Source organism: Stegostoma tigrinum, chromosome 10 (genome assembly GCF_030684315.1).
Source record: "Stegostoma tigrinum isolate sSteTig4 chromosome 10, sSteTig4.hap1, whole genome shotgun sequence".
Lineage (NCBI taxonomy): Eukaryota > Metazoa > Chordata > Chondrichthyes > Orectolobiformes > Stegostomatidae > Stegostoma > Stegostoma tigrinum.
The window spans coordinates 42,346,526-42,352,525 of record NC_081363.1 but is presented as its reverse complement, the minus strand read 5'-3'; positions in this window follow the sequence as shown (position 1 = coordinate 42,352,525).

The window sequence follows — 6,000 nt, the reverse complement described above, 5'->3', positions numbered from 1 at the left end:
GGCCTGATTAAGACATGTGTTGTATATGAGCCTGAAAGATTATGAAACGGTTGAAATAGTGAGGAGTGCCTAAAGCACCATTATTACGTTTTATATGTTTCTGGGCAGATCAGCTTCAGATTTGAAAGTAGTGAGATTTAACATCTGATTGTCCTCAATGTTTCTGTCACAAAGTGTGTCATATCAATGTAATAAGCAACTAGTTGTTACAGGCAATAAAATATATCTTGTTAACTATAAAAGACCCTCCTAGTTAGACCAGGAAGTTTTTTGCCTCTACCATACTGGATGACACAAGCCCTATGTTTTCTACACTTAAAGCTGCAACCTTTACCATGAGCAGAGGTCAAAACAACATGGTGTGTTGCGTGTTCATACAACATGATAGGTAGCAGTGTGAATATAATCTGATTGCTTGTTTAAGATGTGTGCAACAGTGTGAATTTCATTTGCCTGCTCATACCACATGGTGAGTGATGATGTGAGACCTTCACACTCAGCTTTAAGTCACCTGCTTATACAGAACAGCTAAGAGCAGGGGACTGCAGAAGGTATTGAAGGCCTTCAAGCCGTTATGGTCTTGTGAAGAATATTCCAATGAATGGTAAAAGCATTTTAGACCGAGCAGGAGACATGAACGTGAGCAACCTTTGGAGAATGAGTATCAGTAATACCAAAACAGATACATTCTAGAAGTCTAGAAGCAGCATAGATCAATCCTAAGGGGAAAATCAACCTTGGCACTGGAGATTATCAGAATCACTTTAATTGCTAAGGTACAAAACCATAAACAACAGACATGATAAACCAGTCCGATAGGTAGGATAATTACCAGGCATCAAAACCTCTCATCAGTGTTGAGAAATAATGAAACCTCACAAGCACAGGCTATGCCCAGTTATTAAAAGTAAATAGTTATTGGTCATGTAATAGGTCACCTTCAGAAAATGTGCAAATCTGGGGTACAATTTTGGAAAATCAAGAAATTACACAACTACCCATACAAAGAAATTAATGCAGGAGAACAACAGAAGAAAAAGCTGAAGTTTTCCTTGTGCAGTCATATTTTACATTGCTGCAAGGTTGATTTTTATGTCAGTGATCATATCATGTATTGCAAGTTCGACATCAAAGATGAAAGTCATGAATTAGAAGTGACAAGTTAATTGCGTACTCAGCCATCATAATGCACATCAGATTTAGTGTCTGACATCAAATCTACATAAGTAAGTGTTATAAGCCATGTGATACAGTATACTACCAGGTGGCTGTGAGGTTTTCCCGTTTCTTACTCCCATAGCCAGGCATAATGAGATTGGCCATCTCCTGCACATTCTTTTCTGTGGTTATCAAAGTGGTGGTGGCTGGAGGCTTACCTCTGGTTTTCTGTCCCTTCTGGTGGTCTCTGGGCTTGTCATCCGTAAAGAGAGAAGGAAGAGATGTATGAGTGTGAGAAATTGATTATTTGGATGGATAGAAGGGCATCACTTGTGGAGGATCTTTGTGAGGAATGGATGTGACATTGTATTGAAATGAGGCTGAGTGTCAGTGAGAGCCTGTCAAAGGGGATGTAAGGAAGTATCTGTACGTAGAAAGAGTGGTTACTCCTGCAAAGTCTGTTAGTGTTAGGAGTAATGTGCAGCTGATGATTTAGGAAGACAGAGTGAAAGGTGAGAGTGGATAATTGGGCTAAGACAAACATTAGGATTGTTGAATATATTATGCTACTTTTTTTTCTGCCTTAAGCCTCTTCTGGCACGATCTGCCAAAGCATAGAACTTCAGTCTTTCTGCCAACCCTTTCTGCCACTTTCAGCTAAACATGCTTATTTTTGGAAACAGGCTTTTTCTTTTTGTTTGTGCAGAACCTAATCTCCTTATTAGGCCTGACAACCATGGATAGTTGTCCAGAGATATATTGGAGAAGAATGGCATTGACAAATCTGTTTCTGTCTTCATTTATGTAGCTTCTGGCTCTATCTCCTGTCCTTCAATCCTGCTTCTCACATGTTCCCTGTCTGGCTGAAATATATTGCCGTGGGTTCAGTTAACTAAAATTAATTTGAGATATGTGCCTCTGTAATAGTTATGGACCTGTATTTGTCTTGATATTGTCCAGTATTCCAGACATGTGAGAAGCGAGATAACATTTCTAAAGTTTGCTACCTACTATAAGAATACTTAGGTCAATTTATAAAAGATTTTGATGTTTGTGTAGGTTTCGCTTTCCATATTTAGTTTTTGAAATATAAATATTGGTGCACCTAACATGAGTAAATGCAGCATGTGTTACGGCATAGAGCCATTCAGATCAGGACATTTTTCTATGTTGTGGTCTTCCTGACCTCAGCTTTGGCAGTACTCAAGATGCTAACAAATATGGTCCTTAGGCTTGTAACAGCACAAAAAGAAAGACTTTAATTTGCTTTGCGGCTTATTCCTTGTAGAATCCAGAATTATTTGATGTTTGCCAAACTAACCAGACCACCTTGTGCACCTCTGAAAAATCTCTCAAAATGATTCAAAATAATTCATTACTGTTATCTAAGTTCAGTTACTGTTGGTATACTGTCAAATGCAGTACCAGTTTTGTGCACAGCAAGGTCACACAAATAGTATAGGGTTTCTATTCTTCATTGTCAGAAATTAGTACATAATAATAATCAGGCAACATAATGGTTCAACATTTTAGAAGGATGTTATTTAATGCCCTAGAGGAAAGACAGATCCTTATTCAACTCATTTTGCTGCCAATCTCAGCTACGATGAGCACAGGGGCGCTGCACAGAAACTTTAATTTCTACAATGTAAATTGAAGGAATCAGTCACACTCATTGAGCCGTTTATGCCTCCTGGCAGCATGGCACATTACTGACACTCTGGGAGTAAATGCTGCGATTATCACCCCTAGAATAAAGTTAGGCAGACTGGTGATGGGAGATATTTCATTAATAAAATTGTAAAAACCTTGAAACAATCAACTAAGAGATTTTTTAAAATTGCAACTTTTTGATTAAAAGTTGGTATTTCTCTGCTGAGTATTATTCTGCATGTATATTCAATTTATAACAAGAAATACTACTGTAAGACTGCAATAGCTCATTTAGGAATCTGCCATTTTTTCATGGTATCCAGTTGCAAAAACACCTATTAATTTCTTCCCACAATTTAGCAGTTACTTGGACTGCATGGTCATTTGAATAATACTATTTGTATACCGTTTTATTTTTTGGTCAGGAACTTTTCATGGTGTCTCCTAATTAATGTCCTTCGTGCAATGCATTTTAGGATGACAAACGTATTCTTTGCCTAAGGTATTTTGCAAATGAAAGGAATCAACTGATCAAAGAGCTGGGAGAGGAATTGGAAAGTTGTGTGGGAAAACTGAAGAGCAACGTTGCAAAAATTATCAGAAGAAAGAAAGAACTTCAGATTCATACAGCGTCATCATCTTAAAAGAAAATCTTCAAATGGAAGTTGTACTCGTGGTGTTCAGATAGTGTTAACTGTTACATAATTAAAATGAAGCTGAAAGTTTTTTTCTTATTTTTTGCTAGGTTTTGTTAATGATTCTGGTTTTATGTTATGACTTCTTTGGATATTAATGACATTGCCATGATAGCAATTATTGCACTAAGACAGTAGGAGTGAATCTTTGCATTTGTAGGTTGCATGTTGCAGCAATTTGAACAAGACAATGAAAAAGAATGTTCACATTGGGATGATTTATGGCTTACCATTGATGATATTCTTGCTTTCCTGTTTGTGTCTTTTTGATGGTCTCATGAGGTTAGGTATTGCCATACAAGTAATTTTGGTGATTCACTACAATGCAATCTGTTGGTGGTGCATTTGTAACCATGGTGCCCCAGTGGTGGGGGCTGGGACAGAATCCAGTGTTAGGGCTGCCAAAAAAGTAGTGCATTCTATCATTTACTAGGTTAGTCATGTTGTTGCACTTGCCATCGATTAGGCTTTGAATATTCCATCATGTTCCGAAATTTAATATTTTACACAGAGGAGAGGCTTTGAGGAGTCGGTGGATTGGCCAAATATCACAATTCTCTGTCTTCCTTTATAACCATGGTGTTGATATGCTCGACCCAATTAAATACCTGACAAATTATGTTATGGATTATGGCCCATCAATGGTGATGCTATTTAGTGGGGTCTGAGTATGGGGAGGGTGAGAAAAGACTAGCTGTTGGTAGAGTTTTGGCTCTGTATGTGTGAGGTAGCAGGGAGACAACAGTGCCATTTATCCTTGCAGAGTGCATCGCCCTTACTGATCTATACTGCTATTTCTGTTCAGGTGACCTGACTGGTGTGATGCCCACTTTTTGTGGCAAGCCAGAAAGAGGACTGACCTTCTTCCTGTCACCCAATCCACCAGATCTTCCATGGTGAAGTAGGGAGCGAGCTTGGTTTTCTTCCAGTCATTGTGTTTGGACTTAAAGGCACTTTGAATGGTAATTCTGGCTTGCAGCATCTGAACTGGTGTCCAGCTAAAGTTTAAATATGGTACTAGAGGTCTCACTGAGTATTGCTCCAGCTTCCTGCTTCTGTAAATAAAGAGCTGAGAAACACATGGTTACATGAAATACACAAATGCTTGCGGCTTGCAGTCAGAAACAGTAGAAGTTATATTGGGCAATAAGTTAAATACACACTTTGGTTCAGTCTTCACAAAGGACGACATTAATAACGTTCCAAAAAATTGGGGAACACAAGGCGTAGTGAGAGGAAGGAACTGAAGGAAATCAATGTTAGTAGGGAAATGGTGTTCGGGAAATTATGGAACATAGAACATAGAACATTACAGCACAGTACAGGCCCTTCGGCCCTCGATGTTGTGCCAACCTGTCATACTAATCTGAAACCCATCTAACCTACACTATTCCATGTACTTGTCCAATGATGACTTAAATGTACTTAAAGTTGGTGAATCTACTACCATTGCAGACAAAGCATTCCATTCCCTTACTACCCTCTGAGTAAAGAAACTACCTCTGACGTTAAAGGCCAACAATTCCCTAGGGCCAATAATCTGCATCCCACAGTACTGAAGGAAGTGATCCTAGCAATATTAGGTGCATTAGTGGTCATCTGTCAAGATTCTATCAACTTTGAAACATTTCTCTTGGATTGGAGGATTGCTAATGTAACCCTAGTATTCAAAAATGTAAATAGAGAGAAAACAGGGAATTACATACTGGCTGGCCTGTCCTTTATAGTGAGGAAAGTGGTAGTGTTGATTATAAAAAATTTAATAGCAAAGCACTTGGAAAACAAACTCAAACAAAGTCAGTTGGGATTTATGAAAGAGGAATTGTGCAACAAATCTACTGGAATTTTTTGAGTTTATAACAAGTAGAATCAATAAGATGGAGCCATGGGATTTGGTTTACTTGGATTTTCAAGAGGCTTTTGAAAAGGCCCCATTTAAGAGATTAGCATGTACAATTAAAGTGCATGGGACTAGGAGCAGCGTTTGTTCTCTTTTCCATTCTGGCTACGTAGGCCACTGAGGTCCGTGCACAGTAGCAACTTCCAAAAGTCAATGGCATAATTAGTGTGCTGATGCGATCCCCGTGTGCAGAACCTTTGGAACAACTGCATGCCTAGCTGCGCAGTTTCAAGAGAACGTTGATTCGAGATAGCATATTGACATGGATAAAGACAGGAAACAAAGGGCAAGAATAAGCTGTCCTTTTCTAAGTGGGACAATGAATAGTGGGACAAGTTGAGTGAGTAGACAAATGCATGGTGGATTAAGTACAGATTAAGTAGTGAATAAATGTGAGGTTATTCACTTTGGTGGATTTTTATCTGAATGGTGATATATTCAGAAAGGGGGTCGTGCAATGAGACCCGGGTGTGCTTGTATATCAGACTGAACAAGTAAGCATACAGGCACTGTGTTCAGTGCAGAATGCAAATGTTACTTGCCTTCTTTACTGGTGGCCAGTGGTTAGCACAGCTGCCTCACAGCACTAGGGAC